We start from the raw sequence: 15,648 nt of genomic DNA on the forward strand, positions 1-15,648 counted from the left end.
AAATATCCAAGAAGAGTACAAAAGAATGAAAGCGATTTGCTCAAACTACGTACCAATTTTGAGTGCTTTGGAAGAGTCATTTGACAAACTGTTTCTTTTATAAAGCTGCTAAGCAGGCTGGTGACATTTGGAAAAGTGGCTGCTATTAGCCCCCCCCCCCCCCCCCCTGGGCCCTCCTCCCAGCTAATGGTTCTCAGTCAAAGAGGAAACTCCAACAGGGAGAAGAGGTGGGCTCATTTTGCACGTGCACGACTGGAAGAGCAGGTTAAGCTGCAATCAAAGTCCAGGGCAGCAACAAGTGTGGCCACAGGGCAGATACAGGTACATAGCCAAGGTCAGACAAGTTTATAAGTTGTAGGAACCTGCATGGAGAGGTTGCGTCAATCTAATAACACTTAGGCAGGGCAGCACTTACCGTAGTTGGTGAAAGGCTACCAGAACTCCACTAATTGCTCTTTCTACTATTCAAATGGTGCACTCCAGGCATGGCCAGTGTAAATTGGGCACTATTCTTGGTGTGGATTGGGGCACTATTTTTGTGTGCCTATAAAACGGAACCCTTCAGGGCTGTTGCCACCACAGCCATCTTCTGGTAGGAAAGGCCATTTCCCATTGGGTTACTGTTCATAAGTGGCAGCCAAATACCACTTTATGTTATCTCCCCCTAAACCTGGCAGTTTTCAAGGATGATCATTTCCTAGAATTCCAGTCTTGTGGGGCTACAAGTTCAAGTTTGGAAAACTGGTGTGCTCATCTGACTTCTGAGATCTATAAGCCAGCCCCTCCCGGTACTTAGTATTCCCAGCCAGCCCACCATAAAAGCATTATTTCTCTAACAAACTTCACAGCATCTCTATGAAGAGTAAGCAACCAATGATCTTCAGAGTGATATTGATGACTTAGGAGATTTTCATTTTCTGTAAATTACTGGGTAACTCTGCCTGAAAGGGAGGTTTTAAAAAGCAATCAAAAAATAGAAAATATTGTTGGTGCAGCCATATACAGTGCAGAAGATATTAAGCATCTGTGCAGGAAAACCAAAGCCGGTTTTGTTTCTTCAGTACCAACATGGTGAATCCAATAAAGTTTTACTTTTGGGAATTCAGTTCTCCCGAGAGCATTTCCTTGTTTTAGGTTCGCTAATTGGACAGTTGACACAGAGGGTTTTTTTTGTTGTTGTTGTCAAAGTTAGAATTGGATATTTAATCTCTCAGAACAAGAGTGAACTTTACGACACAGTCAAAAGTGGCTTTAAACTGAGAAACAGAGCGAGTTTTTTCCTTCTCTCATCAAAAGGGCAAGCATTCTAAAAATAAACACACAATGCTTGTGAAGCAGGGGGTTATTTTGTGAACCTTTTATTACAAATCTCTGACAAAAGTGGAATGTGAATTATTTAAGATGTTATATGATATCAGGCATTGTTTCATAGCTTCAGTGTTAGGTAAAGTTACCTCATGAATTGCTCAAGTATGCAAGGGTGTGGGAACTGGTCAGTGTCTTTTTTCTTCTTCTATAAAGAAGCATACAGTGAATGTAGCATATGGATCTTATATTTGAGTATTTTTAATTATAAGGAGAAATGAAGGGAGGAAACCTTTTCTCATTACTGTGTCTACCTGACTTGAGAAAGTGTTGTCAGCTATGGTTGTTAAGCAAAATTTCCAAATCCTAATTTAAAGGTTTCTCCTGAAAATGTAAAACTTTGGAAATCAGGATGACCCAACTGAATGTTATATTGTAGCTATAACCATATGGAGCAAATATGCCATTTCCTCCTTGAGCATTTCTTTCCCAGATTTCTGAGTAGATCAACTTAATGTCCTATGATCTTTTAAATTATTTCAGTCTTTTGGGTGTTCAGCTTCAAAGGTTTATTGCACTTCTGTCTTCTACAGTTGTGCTTAATTTGGTTCTTATGCAAGGACAGTTTTAATCCATTATAGATGTTACTTTGTTTATTTAATTCATTCCCTGCTTTGTTACTCTGATGAGCATTCCAGGCAGCTAACAAAATTAAAGGAAAAGCTTATATAGAGACATATAATATGTATAAAAAGAAAACATATAAAATAAGGGACTTATTTTAAATAATTGGAAAGTAAATGTGAAAACCATCTAATAAGTAGAATTTATAGGAAAGAAATATGCCTTTAAAGATCGTCTAAATCCTGTCACAGTGGGACAAAATGTATCCATTCAGGAAGTTCATTTCATTGCTAGGGAAACCCACTGCAGAAAACCCTTTCTTAGTGTATAAAAAAGTTGGCATCTAACAGGGGAAACATCTGCAAGAAAATATCTTCTGCAAATTACTGGAAAACATTCCCATAGGCTATATGGACGTGTATGAATATTTAATTTCATTTTGTGACTCATCCTTTGGAAAAAGTGCATTACTTCTTATTTTAGATGCAACATAAGTAACAATTGACTTGCATATACTTATCAAAATTAATCTTACTGTGCATATATTTACAATATATTAATAACTAATGAAGTTTATTTAACATTAAAAATAAGTTTGCAATTAATAAAGAAAAAATATATATAAAGTACTATATCCATATTAAAACCTCTAATTGTCCAGTTGGGACTCACACGTTTAATAAAACAGAGAAATTCTTCAGGCCATTGGTGGGGTAATAGTATCCTTTCAAACTTACAGTATCATTTCTAACATAAAAATATTTTTATCACCCTATTGTTTGCCAAATCATTGATATATACTCTAATGCAAAATAACATGACTGTCTACCAATCCCAGTATTCTTCTAGAATAAATTTTAAATTTGACAGATTTAATATAAAAAAGCTGACTCAAAAATGAAATCAATTGCAGCTTTTTTGTTTTTCCTCTAAATAAGGTTTAGAGAACCAACAGTATGTTATTTCTCTGAAATGATTTTTTTTCCTCCAAAGAAAGATCATGCAATGACCTAAGTTAAAGTTATTTTTGTAAAGATTTTTTCAATAACAGGCCACGTTTGTCTGTTCTGTAACTTGATGCCTAAACTTGTGGCTTATTGAACAGTGTGCCCAATCGAACAGCTGACATTTTATCTTTCAAATCTTTTTAAAGCATTTGGACCGTCCTGTTTTGTCTTCCCGAAACTTTCTCTGAATACATCTAAGATAAATGTTCAATTTTCGCAACAACCACCCACAAAAGAATGTGGATTGACCTGTTAAACTTTAGCAAGAAGATTATTTGTGTCAACTTTCCCTTAATGAGACTCCATTGTTGATTATATAGCAATTCAGTGTTGGCTTGCCTGCTTGATACCCCTTCTATCCTTTGCTTTATCTCTGATAATTGTAAACATATAGTTTATAGTTTTAAACAGTTAGAAAGATTATTATCATCTTTTCTTTCCCATTTGTCTATTTCTTGCATATTGTTTGGCACAGTGATGACATCATGCTTGAGACTTTTGTTAAGTATCGCTGCATTAAGGGTTTTTTCCCTTCACGAGATCTTAATTTCTCTTTTGAATCTTGTAGCAAACTGCTTTGAGTATAAGATTCAACCTTTGATGGCCCATTCACAAAAGATGTGTCAGAACTAACCTTTGAATATATCATAAGATGTAGAATGGGCACTAGCATTTTACTGATTGGAAGACCATTAACAAAGGACAATAAAAAAAATCCACACGCAACAGATTGGGGTAGACATTAGGTGCTGAGGGGCCACACTTGGTGGTCAAAAGGCAAACACATCATTCAGAATGGATGAAGCTATATCTGATATATGGCTAGACTAAGATTTTCCATTTTGCCCTTGTTTTGGTTAGAATTTCCCCCCCTTGTTTTTTGTTGTTATTTGTAATTGTATCATCCTTTTGTACCTCCATGCACTATTTATTGCAATAGAACACAGTATTTAAAGCTAGGTTGAGCAAAGAAAAAATAATATTCCCCCCCCACCCATATATTATATATAATATACAGTATATGGCTACTTATTTTTAAAACAATTAGGATGCTGTGGGATTTATGTCCATCTAGCTTTTCATAAGATTGGCAGTAGAATACTGTCACTTTCCCAGATGGCTTCAATTCCAAGAGCTCCTTAAATATTCGTCCCATTGAAGTTTGTTGCTATATAGGTAGTCCTTAACTTACAACCAGTTGCTTAGCATCTGTTTGCAGTTATGGCCGACCTCCACATTTATGACTGAGTTCTGAAGTTCTGATGGCCAGTCCTCTTTTGCAGTCCCATGACTGTATGTTGAGTACTCACCAACTGCCCAGCATTTATGGATATTTGCAGACTCTCACTGACATATGGCTGCATTTTACAACATTTTTGTCCCAAACCTCCATTTATTGCAAAAGCAGCCCATAGCAAACAATGGATTCACTGTATGATTTCCATATTCATTTAATAACCATAGCGTACAATCAACAACCACAGTGCAAACAACCACAAATGCTGGCCAGTTAGTGAGTATTCAACTTTCAGTCATGGGAGGGCTGGCCATCAGAACTTCAGAACTGGGTTGTAAACGTGGAGGTCTGCTGTAACCCTTGCCATATTTGCTTAACAACCATCACAAAAAGGGTCATAAAATCAAGTTGGTCTTGTGGGTTGCCTGGTTTATAGTCATCATGACTTATGACCGTAGTGGACAGGAAATACTACCTGTATTTTTCCTTCAATCAATATATTCTTTCCCACTCTTCAGATTAGTCTTAGAACTGGATTTATGAGGTAAAGGGAGAAACAGGGCAGGCATCATTCTGTGTAATTTTAAGCTTGTTTTGACTGTGATCGTGCCAGAACTAAAAGAGCATATTTTGACAGCTCTGAAACTATACAAAAGCCACAGTAGGTAGATTCCTCAGAGAAGGAATGATAAATCTAGCAATTACTATTAAAGTAGATCCCTTTATGGTTATTTTTGGAGATGACTGATGCCGTGAAAAGTAAACAATTTGCTCTTAAATTTTAAGCCACTTTTGCAACAACCGGTTGTAGACGAACATTGGTTCTGGATATGATGGATGCAGATGAAGCAATACAAGGCTTGGAGACATCACATCTGGCCTAATGAAAATTTGATTCTGGAGATGCTCCCTTTTGCTCCATATATTTCATTCCACAGATTGTAAAGGTATGCGTGTAGCAGTTTGCCAGTGCTTTACCATGGAAGATATTGAAATAACTATGTGAAGAACCGGCTGGGGATTGGGAAGACCGAATGATTATTAGTTGCATTTAAAAATATCATATGAGCCTTGCATGACGAAAACAACTGGAAACAAATATAGATGTGCTCTTGTTCTCAGGATTTTATTCCAAAAAGGCAATCTTAAATAAATGTACAGTTGAGGAAGTGCATCAGCTGCTATTGCCTCACCCGTAGCTTTTGAAATATTTTTAAATGGTGCTTCACCAAATTGCAATAGCTGTAGACACACCCTGATCTGGATTTTAAATTGGAGGCATCTTTCACTGTTATATTCCCTGAATTAGTACATGGTGGGAGAAAGCAAGAATTCCCTGCCTTGTTTCTGTGTGGAAGGCATAAAGAAAACTGAAAATAGTGACTCATTAAAAACAACAACACCCTAATAGCCTCCTCTGAAGACTTATCACTCTATTTCGCTTTCTCTGTATTTTCAGCAAGAACGGATGGGAGAAACACCATAACTATGGCTCATTACAAAGTTGGTCAGGCGATTCTCATGCAATGGCATTCCTGCAAAGGGTTGGAGGTTAGATCTTTATGTAAGACACCACTAAATAAATATATCATTTTACAGATGCCTCGCATTTCTGAAATTATTTTTCTAAAATATATCGTTGTTCAGTGGTAGGGCGGATACATAGTTCTTGAATGTCATTGCTATCATTCTTAGGTTCTCAGAAAGAATAACATTCCTTGGCCGCACCATGAGGCTTATCAGTGGGATTTAGCCATTATGCATTATATTTAACTTCAGTTCACTTAACCCGGTGTATAAATACTGTATGTATAAATTTTTTATTTAACCAGATGTATACATCTATTTCAGATTAAATACCTTTGTGGATATTATGCTTTCCAGATTGTATTCTCTCTCTCCCTCTCCCTCCCTCTCTCCTTCTCTCTAAAAAAATACCCATCTGCTTTCAAAAGCTTTGAAAAAACATCTCCTTGGAAGATCTATCCCTTTTAGGAGCAAGGTTGCCCACACAAGTTGTTAAAGAAGTTACAGGCTGAATTTAGCAACAGGAAAGTGGGTTCCCAAAAGCAATTTAATGGCTAGGTTCTTTGCTAAAAATATCGCTGAAAAACACCAGGGTAAAATTCTTGTTTATCTTTTCTCAAAGGAGGTCATTCTGGTGATAATATTCTAGTATAAAGGGAGAACACTTGGCATGTTCCAGATGGTTTGGTGTAGAAATTCCTCAAATCACATAAGTATGCTTGGTAACAAGGGCTAATGGGAGTTGTACTTAAGACTTTGGGAGTGTGTTGTATATGTACTACTACCCTTGATCCACTGGGTAGCCATGGTTTCAGATTAGGAGAGAAGAGACCTGGATTCAAAATCTCATTTAGGAACTTTGTACAGGTTAGCATTTCTTGGATGAATTTACTGTTGTGATGATTAATGGCTAATGGGGATAAAAGTGAGGGAAAGAGTTGTTGCAGTGCCTCAAGCACCTTGGAACAAATTAACACAACAAAGCAAAACATGTAGGAGAGAGTTATATCTGTTCTCTGCAGAATAGAAGTCTAAATCAGGCTTAGTTCAAAGCATTGTGGGAGGTAAAGTGGTAGAAATAAATAGAATAAAAAACTGGAGAAAATCACAAAATACAAAGACCTGATAACAGAAGTAGAACAGTTATGGCAAAAGAAAGCAGACTGGATAGTAATATCCAGTAGTAATAAGTGCCAATAGTAATCCAATAGTAATAAGTGCCTTGGATGCAATCCCAACATATCTGAAGTAAAACCTACCTATCCCAAGTCCTTGCGAAGGACTCAATAAGTGGACAAAAATGCCAAATATAGTCTAACCACCTGGCTGATTGTGTGCTCAACCATAATCTCATGAGAGCTAACTCAAGAAATATCTGAAGTGAAATATCTGAAGGATAGTGAAGAAGATGGACTGAAGAGAATACACCTTGAAGGTCTTCTGAATATCAAAGAGACCAGACTGACCTACAAGAAAGACCAAATGAAGAATACAAGACAGTCATGACAAAGAAAAGTATTATATATGGCCAGTACACAAAAAAGTAGCAGGCAAAGCAGATAAGAACAAGACTTGGCAATGGCTAAGGGTAGGAAATTTGAAAAAAAAAGAGAAGGGCTAATTCTGGCTGCACAACACTAAGCCTTAAGAACAAATGCATACAAAGACACAATTGAGAACATAGCAACAGACCGCAAATGCCGGCTCTGCAAGAAGCTGAAGAAACAGTGGACCACCTAGATAGCTGCTGCAAGATGACCACACTAGATTGATTATCAACAAGGCCATGACAAAATAGCAACAATGGCCCATTGGAATATCTGCAAGAAATATCATTTGCCTGCAAGCAAGAACTGGTGAGACCAGCCATAATGATGATGATGACGAGGATAATAATAATAATAATAATAATAATAATAATAATAATAATAATAATATACTACTGTGGGACTTCCGAATACAGACTGATAAAGTTTTGGAACACAACACCCTGGATATCACGATTGTGGAGAAGAAAAAAGTGTGGATCATCAACATTGCCATACCTGGTAACAGCAGAATCACTGAGAAACAACTTGAAAAAATCACCAAATATCAGGACTTGACAATCGAACTGCAGAGACTCTGGCTTAAACCAGTGCAGGTGGTTCCAGTGGTACTTGGCACACTGGGTCCTGTGACTAAAGACCTAGGCAAGCACTTGAAAACAATTGGCACTGACAAAATCACCATTAGTCAGCTACAGAAGGCCACCTTACTGGGATCTGCTCGCATAAACTGCCGAAACATCACACAGTCCTAAATGCTTGGGAAGTGTTCGACTAGTGATTTGTGATACGAAATCCAGCATAGTTATCTCATTTGCTGTGTACACTGTTGGTTTTTGTGTAGAATAATAATAATAATAATAATAATAATAATAATAATAATAATAATAATAATCATAATCATCATCATCATCATCATCATCATCATCATCATCATCATCTCAGAACAGTTTTCTTATAAATGCTTTCTTTAGCCCTACACAATAACTTTATATAGAGAGGGATCAGGAGCTGTTCTAGTAAGTTTATTTGAAATGCTGTAATTTATTGAAATAAGAATTGGGTCCACTGAAACATCCTTCAATTGACCAACATTATCCTGCTGTAACTGTGTCCAGAATCCAGCAGAGAGAAGCTAAAGCCAATAGGAATTCTTTACGGGCCAGTTCTGGACACTTACAGTAGTTGGCCTGCTTCAAGCGGAGAGCCGGCATGGTTGTTATATATACCGGTGGAACTTTATCAGACACTTCAGGCTGGCAAATGAAAATCGATGAGTAAAAGTTAAAATGAGAACCAGAAGAAAATAAATATAAATCATGGCTGGACAACATGTGGCTTTTCAGATGTTTCTAAATTACAAGTTAAGGCATTCTTCATCCTAGGCTTTGTTGATACAGAGATATTATGGCCATCCCCTCATGCATTCCAACTCTTTCTCACTGTGCATTTAGCATGGCCCAGTAAAAATAAAATAAGGCGAACTAGTTTGAACTGCTTTTTAATATTGCTTTTCCTTTGAGCTCTAGAGATTATTATTTTTATCGGATATGATGTTCCTTATGCTGATACAGAAATATAAAAACCGATGAAAAGGTAAGGAAGGCCTAGTTTAAGATCACAGGGAGGGCATGTAAACATTTAGGCTCAGGTGAATGTGCTGATTAACTTATTGCAGGCATTTATGCTCCAAGGTTAATGCTTGCAGGATCATCAGGCTTGTAGGAACATTGGGGTCCAGAAATTGCATGCATGCCCTGGTCATCAAGACATTTTAAATTAGCTTTTCTCAAGGTGGTGCCTTCTAACTGTATTGAGGTAACAGCTGCAAGAAGCCCCTAGCCAATATATTCTTGGCTATGTTGGTTGGGAATTCTTGAAGTCATCTCTAAAACATCTGGAGGATATCAGACTTGCAAGTTTGTGTTAATTCCTTATTAATTTGACTCTGAACGCTTGCAGAGATTATAAGCAGTCTTCCTACATATTTGTGCGGTATGTATTAGGTTGCTTGAATTCCCATGATAGTTTATTGCGGTAGAAAGAAAGGAAATACATCATGCCAGCCTGGTCAAAATGTTGCATTGTGTTAATTACCGGATGAAGAGCTATCTTATTTTCTGGGAGAATTGCCAGCAGAAATGCCAATGCCAAGAAAGGAAACCCACCAGACAAATGCACACATGCATAAGCATATAGGACAAACTGGCTTGCTTGTGCACTTTTCATAGCAGGAAATGGTAATCAGACTTTTAATGGGGTGAAACAATAATGTTCCTTTGCCAAAATCTTAGCATCAGATTGGGCAGTTAAAAATAAACCATAGGGCCATTAAAAAACAAGCAAGCTAGCATGGTTACATACTCAGTGGGTTTAAAAATGCTCCACATGCACAGTATTAGAATCTATTTCTCTTAGAAAAGGAATAGAGTTTGATTTGCTCAGGAAACTAACGCAAGGGTGTCAAACTCGGTTTCATTGAGGACCGCATCAAGGTTGTGTTTGACCTCGGGGGGGGGGGCAGGGTGGATGTGGCCAGCTCGACATCACTCATGTCAGTGGCACCTGTGGTGGCCCGAGCACTCTGCCAATGAAAATGGGCTCCCGAGCTCTGTTTTCAGCTGTGACAGCCTCCTGCAACCCTCTGCCAGAGAAAACGGAGCTTGGAAGGGCCGCATCCGTTGCTGTTTCCAGGGCAGCCCTGTGGGCCACATCTAAGCACCCCATGGGCTGAATCCGACCCCCGGTCCTTGAGTTTGACACCCCTGATCTAATGAATTAATATCTGATTTCTAGATTTTTAAAAATTGGTTTAGACTAGGAATGCATATTTTCCCCATGCTTGGTCCTTGAGTGGCCTGCCCAGCCTGTGCTTTCAAAGTACCAAGGCAAAAATAATTTCATTAAATCAAATTCACATCTTGAGTTGGTTTGCTCAAAAATCAGCTTAATAAAATGTCAAGGCTGTGCAATTATTTTCCAGTTGTTATATACATTACTTTTCTTCATTCCCTTTCAAAATTTCAGTTTCTAGTGCAGGTTATGTAAACATGGGTTATGTACTCCAGAGTTAGATTAACTGTGGGAGTGCCAAAAATGTTTTCAGGGTACACCCAGGGGTACTCAAGGGAGGCACACTTCAAACAAAACATACAACAACAACAAAAGATGACATAAGCGTAGAACTAGAAACTCATTGTTCAAATGCTTTATTCTAGCCCCAGTTCTGTCATCCATTACTCCACAGATCAATTTGGGTAAGTCAAAAGTTTTCTTTCAAAACCCAGCAGCAAATGGCACGAAATCCTTTAAATAAGCTATTTTCCCCTCTTTTTTCCTTTATCAATTAGCTGCCATCTTATTTGCCTAAACATTATTCCTAGAGGAGGAAGATCTATTGCCCCATGTCTTTTCTCTTCCTTATCCCCACTAACCATAATTTTTCTCTTATGTATCCTGTATCTTAATTTTAACAGAGGCTGGTTACTGAGCAGTAAGACATGAAAACCACAACCATAACAAACTCTGCATTCCCTCATATAACCTTTCTATACTGAATCGGTCAATATCATAAGGCCATTTTGCTTCCCCCGCCCCTTTTTTTCCCTAGTACCAGAAAAAAATAACTTGGAAACCTTAGACAGCTCTCTTAACATTGTCCCAGGTGTTTGTTAAGATAATCTTATCCAAGCAAGTAACAAATGTTTTTCTTTTTCCCTTGGACAAGAAATTCTACATCCTGTACCACTGGAAGATAAATTTCCATTGCTCTGTTCCTTTAAATGGAACTCTCTTCCTATTGCTATCACTAACAACCCTGTTAAATCTTTTAAGACTGAAAAAAAAAAGACTTGTTAATAGGGTTCTAGTTTTTTCTGTAAACTGCAATACGCTTTTAAAACAATGACTGGCATGTAATGAAAAATATGAGCTGGGCTTGTTTCACAGCTTTATTTTCTCTTTTAATAAATATTTTCTGTCTCCCTCTGCATCTCCATCGTTTGATACATTGTAAATATTGCATCATGAAACTGTTTTGACAATGTAAAGTATATGTATTTTTTAAAAACAAAACAAAACACCTGATTCAATTTAACAGTGTTTCTGTAAGTTCCATTGAACTGACCATGAACTGAATCTGAAAACTTTAGCAACTCATTAGAAGCAGAAGTGAAGAATAAATCACAGCTGCCCTTATGCACATTATAAAGTCTATTATTGTTTAATTGAGACGAATATGTATTCTGTAGCAAGAAAAGTTCTGTAGCAAGTTTTTTTTTCAAAAAAAAACTGAATTTATATCTCACTTTGTTATGATAGTTTTAAAGAAAACTATCCAATATATTAGTAGAGATTAAAAGTAAGGGAGACTATTTTTACATGCTGTTTTGGGACATTAGCCTGACCACCTGACCAAGGAATAAAATTATAGGCTCTCTATCAGGGTTTTTTTCTTTCCTTAAGAGATGGTGAACCATCTTTGCAGGAATTAAGTAGATAGGAGTATCCTGAATTTTTGCACACCATTAATTTATTTTCATCGTAGATAGTATTTGTGTTGCCTTTCCATGTTGCTAGAAACAAAGGTAAAAACTCTTTCAAGTTTGATTATTTGTGATTAACCTTCTTGTCATTACCTTCCACTGTAGTCTTTACAAAATAGTTTAGTTTGTAATTCTGGGATTTTCTTTCTAGTTTGACAACTATGGGATGTGAGACAAGTGTAAATGAAACCCCATCCTGCTTACCTTTTCCAGATCAGAAGAAATCCACTCCATTTCTTCTGTTTCTCATGGACTGTGCTAGCAATTTAGGCAGGAGGGGGATTCTACCAGTTCGCACCTATTTGCTAGAACCAGTTGTTAACATTCTAAGCAGTTCAGAGAACCAGTTGTTAGAAGAAATTACTGGCCTAATCCTGTAAGGAAGGCAGGAAGGAAACATTCTGGTGTTGCTTACAGAAACTGCCGCTATGTTAACCCTCTTTACATTCTTGGCAGGACTAGAACATCTCTGGAGTTTCCCCCTCCTTTGCTGGTACTTTGCTTGTGTGGAGTGACCATTCATAGTTACAATGGCCCTGAAAACGTGACTTATGATCATTTTTCACACTTAGGACTATTGCAGCATCCCCACAGTCATGAGAAGCCAGGCGAGAAGATGCGTGCCTCAATGTGAGTGATGTTGAGTTGGGCACGCCCAGCCAATGACATGACCACCAAGCCATGTCCACCCAGTCACATGACTGCCAAGCTACACCCACCAGTCTAGTCACGCCCACATAACTGGTTGTTAAAAAATTTGAATCCCACCCCTGAATTTAGTGGATTCCAGACATTTTGAACTTCATTTCCTGTCTTGCACAGCCACTGACAGATTTTCTGGAACTACTGGGGATTGTATTCTCATACACATGGAGGCAATACTGTATACAATGCAACAATCCTGGTGATACTTTGGTTGGAATTTTAAACTTCTAAACATACAAAGAGTGATTGTAGGTGGGCATCTCAGCTCATTTGATGTGGCCATGAATTCTGTTATATCCTCATTTTTTCCTGAGGTAATCCCACTACATATAAATTAATAAATATGGAGTAATATTCAGTTTTTACAATGTCACGAATTGGATTGTATACTTCTCATCTCATCTCCAGTCTGATCTGTGCTTGTTCACATGCTGTACGTAAGAGATATGAGCAGTGAATGGGCCCAGACTCTAGAACGTAGCATCTTTTACTACTACCCTTCTGTTCTTAGTGGACTATTGACTCAGTGGATAGTCATATGACTCATGAGACAATCTTATTTTGATGACAAGCTGTACAGGGCACACACATTGCCAACAGGATCATTTCAATATCAGCTTATTTTTTTATTTGGCTCCCTTGTGAATTCCTCATGGTATTGCATCAATAGATAATAGTGCACAGCTTGGAAATTTATGGATTATCTGCTTCTGCCTCCTGTTTCCAAAATACCCAAACACATGAATGATACTAAACTGAGAATCACTAGGGAGTTGGATGGCAAAGAAAAAAATACGTATGCTAGAGCTAGACCATATGCCCACTGATCACTATTATGAAGGAAAAGGAGTGTTTTGCAGGCTCTGGAATATAGATGAGTTTATTAAAAGAAGGAAAAGGGAAAGGAAATGATTTAAAAGAAAATGAATTGTTCTCCCAGTGTCTGTTATTACATTTAGTATGGATTTTCCTGATGCTTAATTTATTTTTTAATGTAAAGCGAAAGAAATAGTGTAATGCTAAGAATCTCGATATTTGCTTTGGGCATTTTAGGTAGAAAAACAGAAAGAATGATTTATTTCATATGTATAGTGCTTTTCAGCAATCTGATTTGCCCCAAAGGAAACCATTACATCTTTTGCAATGTACAAAAGATTAAACAGTATTGGATGAAACATTTTTAACTGGGAAACATGATTATACATATAATAGTACAGCAAAGTCTGGTTTTTCTACAGTTCAATGCCTTCCATTGCAGGGGGCATGTGAAAGCCCATGGTATGTAGTAGCTATTAGAGCTGTATGGCATGTTTGAAATAATTTGGAAAAAAGTATTGCAAAGGAGGTGGGGGTCAAAATCTTAGCACCTGCCTCCAACTCTTTAAAGCAGCTGCATCTTCTCAGATTACACAGATGCCCCCAACAGCTGCCATGGGATCCCAAGACAAGCAGTTGTTTTAAATTAATTGCAGAAAGGTACATGGTTGTATCCATGTATATCCTGAAGCACTTTTTTTTCAGAACTGAGACTGCAACACTGCTCAGCCTTTCTACTGTAGAATCAAATACGTATAATACACTGTTTGGTTTTGATCAGATCCATCACATTGTTACCCCAAGTTCATTGTTTTCTTTGAACTCTGTTAACTTCACATTTATCTCATCTTCATATTGTTTATAACAGGGCTCTCCAACCTTGGCAACTTTAAGACTTGTGGACTTCAACTCCCAGAGGGTTCTTCAGCCAGAAGCTGGCTGAGGAACCCTCTGGGAGTTGAAGTCCACAAGTCTTAAAGTTGCCAAGGTTGGAGACCCCTGGTTTATAACCAGAGAAGAATCTGGATGATCCGAATCAAGCAACCCCTTATTCCCCCACTTGCCACATTCACAGAATTGCATGTCAAATCCAGGTGACATTGATCTCCACTTATCACCCCTTCTCTTTTCCTGCCATTTTCCCCATCATGTTTGTTTTCAGGAGGAGAAGAAAAAGCCCATCCCACAAATGAAGAGAATGGCAGATAAATTTGTGAGGTTTATGCCTTATCTTTCTTGCAGGACCTTAAGGCATATCATACTCCCATCCTCCCTCTCCCAACAAAAAGGCTAAAGAGAGAACTCATCTAACTAGCTTCTGTGATTGAGTGTGGCTTTGAATCCGGATTCCTCAGCATCTCACTTCTATGCTATTTTGGTACCCCATACTTCAGACCACACTGGTGATGTCCAGAGTCCTTCATCTGAAAGCAGTTACAATCAGGAGAAAAACTGAGAACTGTGATTACGGTGCTGATTTTCTTTTCTATTTTGACTAAATTTGCACAAATGATAGTTTCAAGAATAGTCTGGGCTGAATGCAGAGTTAAGCCCGATGTTTATTTTTTTTTTGGTTTGGAATTTGAATTTATACTTTGTGCACTATCTTTTTTTTAAAAAAAAAATGTTGCTAGAAACTGAAATTTCATACAGGTAAATCTTACAACTTCAATTGAGCCCAAAATTTCTGTTGCTAAGTGAGACATTTGTTAAGTGAGTTTTGCCCTGTTTCACAATCTTTCTTGCCACCGTTGTTAAGTGAATTGCTGCAGTTATAATGTTGTTAAATGAATCTGGTTTTCCCATTGACTTTGCTTGTCGGAAAGTTACAAAAGGTGATCACACAACCCTGGGACACTGCAATCATCATCAATATGAATCAGTTGCCAAGTATCTGAATTTTGATCATGTGGCCACGGAGATGCTGCAACAGTCATAAGTGTGAAAAAGTGATCACAGGTCACTTTTTTCAATGTTGTTGTAACTTTGAACGGTCACTGAATGAACTGTTGTAAAGACTACCTGTATACACTTTCCAAATCCTATAATTCCACTGCCAGGATTCTGCCAGTTACCCCAATTAAATCATGAGTCTTGAGCCAAGCTTCAAAAAGTTCAAAGGATTTATTAGGAGCAAACATATCGGCATGACCTGTATGAAGCCGACTCTGAGACACGTAATTCACTGTCACCCTTGCCCCTGGTTTTCCCCCACCCCCTGGGTGTCTCATAATTTATATTCTCCAATGGGACACATCCATAGCCAAGAGTCATCAATCGTGTTCTCCAGTTAGATATTTGCACGGCAGAAAATGCACTTTCGATTTCCAAGCTGC

General features: G+C 37.8%; 1 protein-coding gene across 4 annotated transcripts in view; it reads right to left on the reverse strand.

The window, feature by feature from the left end:
- PALMD (palmdelphin) overlaps positions 1 to 15,648 on the reverse strand; it is a 79,423-nt gene that overhangs the window by 43,656 nt on the left and 20,119 nt on the right. The window contains exon 1 of one of the 4 annotated variants that reach the window (XM_026700332.2): positions 54 to 221. The exons of the other annotated variants lie outside the window; for them this stretch is intronic. The gene's annotated coding sequence lies outside the window, so the exon portion shown is untranslated. Of the gene's footprint in view, positions 1 to 53; positions 222 to 15,648 lie in introns of those variants that run through there. 4 annotated transcript variants of the gene reach the window in all.

This window comes from Pseudonaja textilis, chromosome 3, assembly GCF_049901715.1.
Source record: "Pseudonaja textilis isolate UNSWEBS1 chromosome 3, rPseTex1.2, whole genome shotgun sequence".
NCBI classification, from domain to species: Eukaryota; Metazoa; Chordata; class Lepidosauria; order Squamata; family Elapidae; genus Pseudonaja; species Pseudonaja textilis.